The sequence below is a fragment of the Neofelis nebulosa genome, chromosome 10 (genome assembly GCF_028018385.1).
Source record: "Neofelis nebulosa isolate mNeoNeb1 chromosome 10, mNeoNeb1.pri, whole genome shotgun sequence".
NCBI lineage: Eukaryota > Metazoa > Chordata > Mammalia > Carnivora > Felidae > Neofelis > Neofelis nebulosa.
The window spans coordinates 98,914,347-98,924,147 of NC_080791.1; the positions used below are offsets into that span (position 1 = coordinate 98,914,347).

Sequence of the window (9,801 nt, forward strand, 5' to 3'; positions counted from 1 at the left end):
CACCACATTGTTTCCCAAGACCGTAAGGTAAACCTGTTCTAGATTTAAGAGCTTTTTACTGACTTCCGGTAGAGCATGTTCTGCCTCCTTCACCAGGAACTGCTCAGGGTGCTTGTTCTTTAAACACAACGGAAGTGACCGCACCCAGTGAGGTAGTCAGGGAGCTGGCAGCAGGACTGCCCTGCCCGGGTGCTTAGTGCTGGCATCATTGCTCCCCCCGAGCTCCCTGAGGGACAGGCACTTTGATCTAGAACTAGACGGAATGATTGGAGGGTTAAAATGCCAGAGGCTGAGCTCAGCTCATAGTTCCCTCTAACTCAGGCTGTAGGTGGTTTTGGCAAACTTTTTCACCATCTAGGGGCTGTGAAGTTGGTTTTCTTTCTGTGCTGATAGACACCAGACTCACTGGAGGCAGCTAGGGCCAGATCTGAACCCTTCTGTGGGCTTGGGCCACCCAAGAAAGAGTCTGCTCACAGACTCACATTCTGATGTGCATAGACCATAAACCAGCACCCTGGGTGCCGGGATACAGCTGTGAGCAAGACTATGAGGCGATGCCTTTTACAGATGGGCATCGGGGACAGTGTCCGCAAGGAATAATAATGATTAAATAAACACCCTGATTGTGGGCCAGTTCTTTGAGTTTATATGATCCTCGTGGCAACCTGTGCGGTCGGTAGTGGTAGCATTCTGGTCTTACAAGTGAGGAAACTGCTTTAAGTGTCCTACTCAAGGTGGCACAGCTGCTAGGCTGCAGAGCTGAGACTCGGACCCTCCTGGCCCAGTGCTGGAGTAAGGCTGTTAACCCTGGCACTGCTGTGATCTGGTGGATAGGAGGGTGCGAGAGAGAGTGGGGGTGCGGGGGGCTGTGTGTGTGAAAAAGCCCTGGAGTGAGAGTCCGGTGATGTGAACAACAGACCAGTGTGGCTGCAGCAGAGAGGGAAGGGGGCAGGGCCAGGTCACACAGGCCTTGCTTTAGGAGTTGGGACTTTATTCTCAAAACATTGAGAAGCTCTTGGAAGGGTTTTGAGGAGGGGAATGACGCGACTAGATTTATGTTTAAAGAGACCGCCGGAGGAATGGATCGGCTGGCAAGGTGTGGTTGTAGGGAAATCGGGAGGCAGCTGAGGTGGCGGGGAATGGGGTGGTAGCAGTAGAAATGCAGAGAAATGGAATTATTTATCTGACACATACGTGTGCTCTTTATGTATGCTAGTTAGGGATGCAGTGTAGAAAAAGCCTGCTCTCAGGGTTACATCCTGAGGAGCAGGGCAGACAACAAATACATCCCACATGATAGTAAATGCAGGGAAAAAAAGTCACGCGGGAGGAGAGGTTAAAATGGGGAATGTGATTTTACAGAGGGTGGTCAGGGAAGGCTTCTAATAACACGAACAGGAGCAGAAACCTGGGCCGCGGAGAGGCGTGAGCGAGCTTGATGTCTGTAGAAGGAGCTGGGTTCCAGGCAGAGGGAACAGTACTGGCAAGGCCCAGCGGGTTCAAGCAAGAGCAAGGAGCAGAGTGGCCAAGGCAGAGGATGGAAAGGGGTGAGGGCAGGCTGGGGACTGTAGGCCGTGGTGAGGACTTTGGGCAGATACATTGCCAGAGAGGGAGAAGGGACAGAATTCATGAACTGAGGAGAGAAGGGAGAGCTGACGCCCTGTTTCTGAGTTAGTATGTTGAGTGGCACTGGGATGGGAACGAGACAGGATTTTGGTTGGGAAGGCACCAAGTCTAAAGCGCCTGCAGTAGAGCTCACAAACCAGCTGCCAGAAGTCAGCAGAGTCGGGGGAGGAAAGTCTGCCGTAGAGGGAATCACAGCAGACTAGTGACAAGGTGGGCATGGAAGCTGTGGGAGTAGCGGGAGCAGAGGGGAGAGGCGCTGCCCTCCAGGTTCACTTGCAGGAGAAAGGCTCTGCAGGGGACATGAAATCTGCATCCAACCAGATAGAAAACCCTGCAGATTATGTGTCAGCAGAAGTGGAGAGAAAAGCATTTCACGAAAAAAGTGAGTAAGAATGTCCGCTGCTGTTGAGGGGGTTGAGGTTTGCGAGGTCACTGAGGAGCTGAGTGAGGGCAGTGGGAAACCACAGTGGATTGTTCTGAGGTGAGTAGGTGGCAAGAGAGGCAGGAAGAACTTATATTCTTGTTCCGTTCTTCTGTCCTGCAGAACAGGTGTTGTGACCTGTGTCACAGCTGAGGAGAACTAGGGGTTGGAGAGGGTAAGTAGCTGGCCGACATCACACAATCCGTGAACAGCAGAGCCAGGATTGAAACGTTGAGTGTTCTCTGGCTTCCCAGCACTTGACAACAACATCACAGGCAGCCCCGTGTCTCCTGCTTTGCCACTGGCATCTACCCAGCACCTGCCCAATCTGAATAACTTCTTGATAAAGCAGCATTCTGAAATTATCCATGGGGAGTGAGGATAGCAGGAAATCGAGGCAATCTATGGAGGGAAAGATCACACGGTCCAAGGGCTTGAAAAGTAGCAGCTAATACTTTAGTTTTGAGTCAGCCAACTCCTTCTTGGAGCCTGAGTGAGGCTTGGTAGTCCTATTTTCCAGCTCCTGCTTCAGGCAGGGTCATGCCAATTCAGGTGACTGCTTAACAGTCAGTGTCAGACCAGTGTTTTTAGGTATTCTGGGGACCTTCTCATCACTCGATACCAGCTGTGCAGGGAAGGACATACTCATCGCTTCTTAGTGGACTATGTGGGCAAACTGGGCATGGTTTGGGTTGCTGGAGAGGCCTGTCACCCCACACCCCTGGGATGCTTAGGCCAAAACCTGGGATGCTCACACCCCCTACCTACATCCCCCACACAGGTAGAGAACTTTTCTCTCCATGAAGCCTGTCTAGTGATGCAGAGCAGCATCAGATCAAAGGCAATACATCCAAAGATACGTGATGTGGGACCTCTGCTCTGCTAACACTTGTGGTTAAGAGGAGAGTGGGCATCAGAGAGCTCTGTCTGAGCTCCCCATGTTACACATGAGGAAACAGAGGCCTCGAGACAAGTCATTTGTCAAGGCCTGAGACCAGTTTGTAGCAGAACAAGGACAGGGCCCTGGTCTGATCCCTAATTTAGTGCTCTTCCAGTTAAAATGCAGTGACTACTTGAAAAGATTGATCACTGGAATAATGCTCGTTAGGGAAATCTTTTCCCCTGATGTCAAAATAATTCTTGGTAATCCTAATGGTGACATCTCTTTACTCCCTACTTCTTTCCTCCATTTCCAGATAAAGTCACTTTTTAAAAAATAATCTTTTTAAAAAATATTTATTTATTCTGGGAGAGAATCCCAAGCAGGCTCCGCACTGTCAGTGCAGAGCCTGATGTGAGGCTCAAACCCGTGAACTGTGAGGTCATGACCCAAGCCAAAATCAAGAGTCAGATGTCCAACCAACTGAGCCACCCAGGCACCCCTAGATAAAGTCACTTAACAGTTTGGTGTATATAGTGCTGAATTCGAATGCTGCTTCTGGCCAGGTGGGCAAAGGTGCTACAAAAATGTTGCTTGGGCACCTTACACCTGGATGCAAGCTTAACTGAGTGGGGTCTGTAGCTATAGATGCTGAACCAAAATCGAAGGTGCAGGAGATAAAGGATCTTTTATCCCCATTTGCAACTTTAATAGTATGAGAAAATCTTACAGTAGAATAAAATTTGAGTCCTGTTTAGGGACCTGCAAACCATGCAAAGCGTCATGGACTGTAAAGAGTTCCATCTCTAGACAGGTTCAGGTGTGGCTTGTGGCTCTGCTCTTGACTAACTGCATAAACTCAGACAAAGTACTTTTCTGTGCCTCAGTTTCCTCATCCGTAAAACAGGGATACTTATGGTACCTACCTCATCAGTACTACGTACCTGGCACATGGTGAGCAGTTAATAAATTCTAGCTGGTTAGTATTGTAATCAGCCTTCCTAGGTTGGAAGACGAGATTAAGGTGCTTGCATGTTTCCCTTAGGTGTTGCTTCTTTGGGGCAGGTCAGCATCACTCACAGTAGTTCTGTACTTTAGGTGCATGTTCAGTGGGCGTGCTTCATAGAACAGTGAGGCTGTACTCTAGCAGAATGTCAAGGGATGAAGGTCATGCGAGGTGAAGAACAGTGGTCTTGAGAGGCAGGGGTTCTGGCTCATCACCAACCCTACAACCTTGATCAATTAGCTTGCCATCTAGGAGACTCCCTTTCCTTACAGTGACCTGGGGAAATTGGACCAGATCAGTGCTTCTCAATCTCGGCTCCAACATTGAGCCCTTTTGCTAGCTTCTTCTATGGACCCAAATTTTAAAGGCTTTTAATTAAATAGAAATTGACTCATTTTTAAACACTGATCAGATTGAGGGGGAAAAAAGAACCAAGGTAATTAGCCACCTCAAAAGACATAATTTCAGCCAAAAAGGGGAAAAAAATATATTTTTGTCTTAAGGTAAATTTACAATTTTTGAGGGTTTAAAAAAAAAATACACAAAAGGCCAAGGTCACCCTGTAGTATATGCCCAGAGCCCTAGGCTTCAAAACATCTGGGTTTCATGATATCTGACCTTCTTTCCAGCTCTGAAACTCTCTGTCTTGGAACATAATTTTACTGTTTTCAGTGATTACAGAGCTTCACTTTACAACATAGCATTGGCCTTGCCCATGATTCTGTTTGACGCCAGCTTGTGAGAAACGCAACCCCTCATCATCGCCTTGTGCTTAGAGGGAAACACGATCCCCTTTACATGTGCAGGCATGTGCTTGGGGTGAGAAGCAAGAAGGACCTTCAGTTGCATGGTACCCGGGGAGCTGGTAGTGAACCCTGAAGCCTAAGGATGTGCTGGGTCTTTCGGTGCTCACCCGTGGTGGTGCCACCCTGGTCTGGCAGAACTCTCAGATCCTTCCAGAGCTACTTTCCCAGAGGGGATGCTCTCCCTCGATCATCTCTGTAAAATGGAAGGGGTAAGTGTGGTCTTCTCTCACCCAAGAAAACAGAGGCTGCTCTACTGGTACCTACTTAATAATACCAGCCTCCACTTACTAAAGAATTAAGTTTACTCTTCATTGTGAAAATTTTGAAATACAAAAAGTTTAAAAGTTTAAAAGAATGATGTACCCAATCCCCTCACCACCCAGATTTAATGATTGCTAACATTTTGCCATGCTTGTTTAATCTGTCGTAAGTTCTTCTGTATAACTGTAAGTCATAGGGATTGAAAGGATATAACCACGTGTCCATATAACACTTACAAATTAGTAACTCTTTCATATCATTGAATACCTAATCTATATTGTTATTGTTTGTCCAAGGAAAAGTCATTTTATAGTTCTTTGGTTCAAAAGTCTAAACCAATCATGATCCCTCTATTCCTTTTGTGCATTTGGGTGTTAGGTCTCTCCTTGGCTTCTGTTATCCTGAACAGTCTCTCCAACCCACCCTATTTATTTCTGTGTCATGAATTTGTCAGAGAAACTGGAGCCATTTGTCCTGGTGAATGTCCGTCATTCCTTGTGGTACTGGATACCACAAGGTACTCCTTTTTATCACCTATATTTCCTATAAACCAGTAATTAAAGCTAGAGGTTCGTTTAATTCAGTTTCACTACTTTAGGAAGAGCCCTTCACAGGCAGCGTCATGTATTTCCTGTACCATCATGTATAACAGTGGCATTTATTGGGCGCTTCCTTTGTGGCAAGCACTGTAATGCTTCACAAACATTATGATGTGCTTTGAAGGGGTAGCTTAGTATCTACTTCACAGTGATAAACTTAGCTGTGACTCCAGCTAGATCAGAGGGAGACAAGGGGTATATGGAATCCAAAGAATTGCAGCAAATCCAAAGATCACAGGCTCTGAGAGCTGGGGGTGGTTTTGCAGGGACAAAAGGAATGGTGTAGATCAGATCAAACACAAAACCAAATTTATCAGAATGGCCTAGAGTCTTCTTGCTGGTCTTGTCATTCCTGGACCCAAAGCTCCCAAGGCCTTCATAGTATTCATGCTGTCTCTCTCCTTGCCAAAGAGCCCATGCCTGCCATTCCAACCCATCAATCTTAACCATGCAGATGACAAACTGGAAGCCATTTTGGTTGGGTCCAGCATTTGCCATGACAAGATGCCAGGACTCATACTCTTCAAAATGAAGTTCATGTCCCGGCAGCTGGTTCCGGAGGGCGTGGGATCCTGCAGAGTGAATATTTAAATCCCAAGGTTATGGCAAAACATCTGAAGTTCATTGCCAGGACTGTGATGATACAGGAAGGAAACGTGGAAGGTGCATACAGGACCCTAAACAGAATTCTCACCATGGATGGGCTCCTTGAGGACATTAAGCGACGGCGGTACTATGAAAAGCCTTGTCGCCGACGACAGAGGGGAAGCTATGAAACCTGCTGGCGGATCCACAACATGGAAATGGCTCGCAGTAGCAACTTCTTGATGCCTGAAGAATCGGGCAGACCCATGGCAGGGCTGCTGAGGCCTGTGGATTGTAGGCCCTCTATGAAAATCCCTCTCCAGCTGTCTCCTTCCTATCTCAACCCCATTTTTTTCTCCCCTTTTTTATAGTAATAAACTCAATCACGTATATGCAAGAAAGCCTGCATGTATAGAAGCAATCCCATAGTTACCAATGGACCCTCTCTTTTAGTAAGTGAAAGAGAAACTGAGTCAAAAAGTAGTCTAGGAATAGAATGGTGGTTACCAAGGGCTAGTGGGGAGGGGGGAATTATTGTTTAATGGGTACAGAGTTTCAGATGGGGATGCTGAAAAAGTTCCAGAGACAGATGGTGGTGATACACAACAATGTGAATGTACTTAATCCCACTGAACTGTACACTTACTTAAATGGTTAAAATGGCAAATTTTGTGTATATTTAGCTATAATATTTAAGTAGTCTAGGAGAGGTGAGAAACTTTTCTAAAATATAGCGGAATAGATCTATGATTTCTTACCCAGTTCTTACGAAACCCAAATCAAGACCTTATTATTGGAAAAGCACCTGTTACTCTTTACTGAACTGTCCCTCCCCACCAACTGTTAGATAAAAGGAGAGGAAGCATGTATGTATTTGGAATAAATTTTGCTACTGAAACACCAATCAAAAAACAAAAAAACAAAAAACAAAATGAAGTTCTCATCAGCAAAGTTCTCCCTGCTAATTGGATTTGCCACTGGTACCATGGTGTGTGAATTCGTCATCATGACACGTAAACCCAGGCATAAGTCTGGGAAAGCAGGAACCAAATCTAAGCAGAAAGCTTCAGTTACTTCCCAGTGCTTAGAGAACCAAGGTTTTCTGCCTTGGAATATCATCTGCAAAGAGCCTGAGGAAGATGTGACCCAAGGCTTGTCTGTTAATGGCCATGTCTGCACATGAGCATGCCATAGGTTGAGCAAGTCTTCAAAGAGGCCAGTATGAGTTTTTCAGCAACAGGCTTGTGAGGCAAATATTGTTCTTACTCAGATTCTACAGCTGGTGAAACCCAGACCGGGCCTCCCGAACCAGCATTCCCTTCTATCGCTATAGTGCTTGTCTGTCCAGATGCTGCCAGCGAGGGAGCAAGGGGGCGGTCAGCAGGCCCCTAGCTCTGAACCCTCAGTGGAAGAGCTGCTATATGTGGTGTGTTTTATCCTCCTGGCCAAACACCCTCTCCTCTTGCCTTTTCTCTCTCTCCTGGTTGACTCAGCACTGGCCTCAGCTGATCCTCGGAAGAAAAGAGGATCGCCTGTCTTGAACCAGGAAGGATGAAGCCACCACACCTGTCTTCTCTCCACTTCTCGAGAGCCCTTCCCTTAATATGTAATTTTTTTTAACGTTTATTTATTTTTGAGACAGAGAGAGACAGAGCATGAACAGGGGAGGGTCGGAGAGAGGGAGACACAGAAACCGAAACAGGCTCCAGGCTCTGAGCTGTCAGCACAGAGCCTGACGCGGGGCTCGAACTCACGGACCGCGAGATCATGACCTGAGCCGAAGTCGGCCGCTTAACCGACTGAGCCACCCAGGCGCCCCAATATGTAATTTTTAAAGAAATGAGTGAAGTAAGATCTTTTCAGTATTCCACTCAAAAAAAAAAAAAAAAAAGTGGGCTCAACATCCTTAGTCAACAGGGAATCCAAATTAAAGCCACAACGAGACACCTGCACCTCCATCAGGATGGATAATACGAAATGGATGGATAATATAGAGGGTTAGTGAGGATCTGAACGACTGCAGCTCTCAGGCATTGCTGGTGGGAGTGTAAACCAGTACCCCCACTCAGGACAACTGTTTGGCATAGCGACTTGGGCAAAACGTATGCCTGCCTTATGACCCAGCAAATCTACTCTTGTACATGGATGTTTACAGCCACACTATTCATTATAGCCAAAACAGGAAACTAATCCAAATGCCCATCAACAGGTGAATGGATAAATAAAACGTGCTCTATTCAGGCAGTGAGATGCTATGGCAGCTTCACTGATACACACAACATGGATGAATCTGAGAAGCCAGATACATAGAGGTATATGCTGTAGGTTTCCATTTCTGTTAATTTCAAAAATAGGCGAAACTGTTCTAGGGTGATGGTGGTTACAACAGTGACACTTAGGGACAGCATGCGAGGGACTGGGGTTAAAAATGTTGATCTGGTGGTTACATGGGCACATGCATAAAAATGTGAGCTAAACACTTAGATTTTTTCTAACATTGCTGCCTATAAGTTAAACCTCTATTTAAAAAACAATCAACAGGTGCGTGGGTGGCTGAGTCGGTTAAGCTTCCGACTCTTGATTTCAGCTCAGGTCATGATCTCTCAGTGTGTGTGTACGAATAAAACTGATTTGTGGGAGTCCTGACCCCCAGCTCTGTGCCAGCTGTCTTTCTGCTCTGCTTGGCACTGGGCCCTGCCCTGTGATCTTCCCAGACTCTACATGATGGCAGTCTAGACCCAAACAGCCAGGCCTGAAGGATGGCAAGACAGGAACCTGTGCTCCCTGTGTTCCTGCTCTTTGTCCTTCTGTCCTCATAGATGCAGGACTAATATTTACCTTGCGGAATGCAAACAGAAAATGGGGGAGGGATGGGAGTAGGGCTGGGCGAGGGGCAGGGTAGGGCCAGCAGTCACTCTAGGCCTGGCCCAGGACAGATAGGCAGGAGGAGAGGGAGGGGCCCTGCCGAGGAGTCCCAAGGATTTGGGCTGGTCCCTGTTCTGGGGCCAGCAGCCGGTCCTAGGAGGTGAGAGGAAACAAACCAGAGGCCCAAAGGCCCTGGATCTGGCTCCTCCTCCCAAGCAGCCACTACTGGTGGCCACACCTCCTCAGCTCCCAGGCAGGAAAGTGGTTGAAAGGCTGGGGCAAGGAGGGCAGCTCTCATCTGGCCACACCCTTGTCTCTGGTTTCATTTATCTGTGTGTTGTGATTACATAAACCTCCCACAGGTTTATACATAATGCCTGCTGATTATTAAGCACTTATTACATTTCATGGGCATTACATTCATAATTGCCATTAGTCCTGTTCTCCTTGTACAGATGCAGACATTGAGGCTCATGGAGATTAAAGCAACCATGACCATGTGTGAGGATTGGAAGGAGCCTCAGGAAGATCTGGTGTGCCCACTAGCCCCAGTTGGCCCATGTCTCCGGGAGGGAGGGGCTGGGCGATGGTGGGCACACTGACCTTTCCTTTGTGACTTCCTCTCAGACCATCTATCCCTGGTCCCAGGAGGACCTGTCTTCCTGGATGGTGGGGGGTGGACTATCTCCACTAGTCCCATGGCCCTGACTTGGTGACCTCTCCCTCTTGGCTGATTTCTTCATGTTAGTTCA

The 9,801-nt window shown here is 47.2% G+C and overlaps 1 pseudogene; it reads left to right on the forward strand.

Annotated features, from left to right (window-relative positions):
- Positions 1-57: 57 nt before the first annotated feature.
- On the forward strand, positions 58-6,605 carry LOC131487798 (small ribosomal subunit protein bS21m-like; annotated as a pseudogene).
- The last annotated feature ends 3,196 nt before the right edge of the window (positions 6,606-9,801 follow it).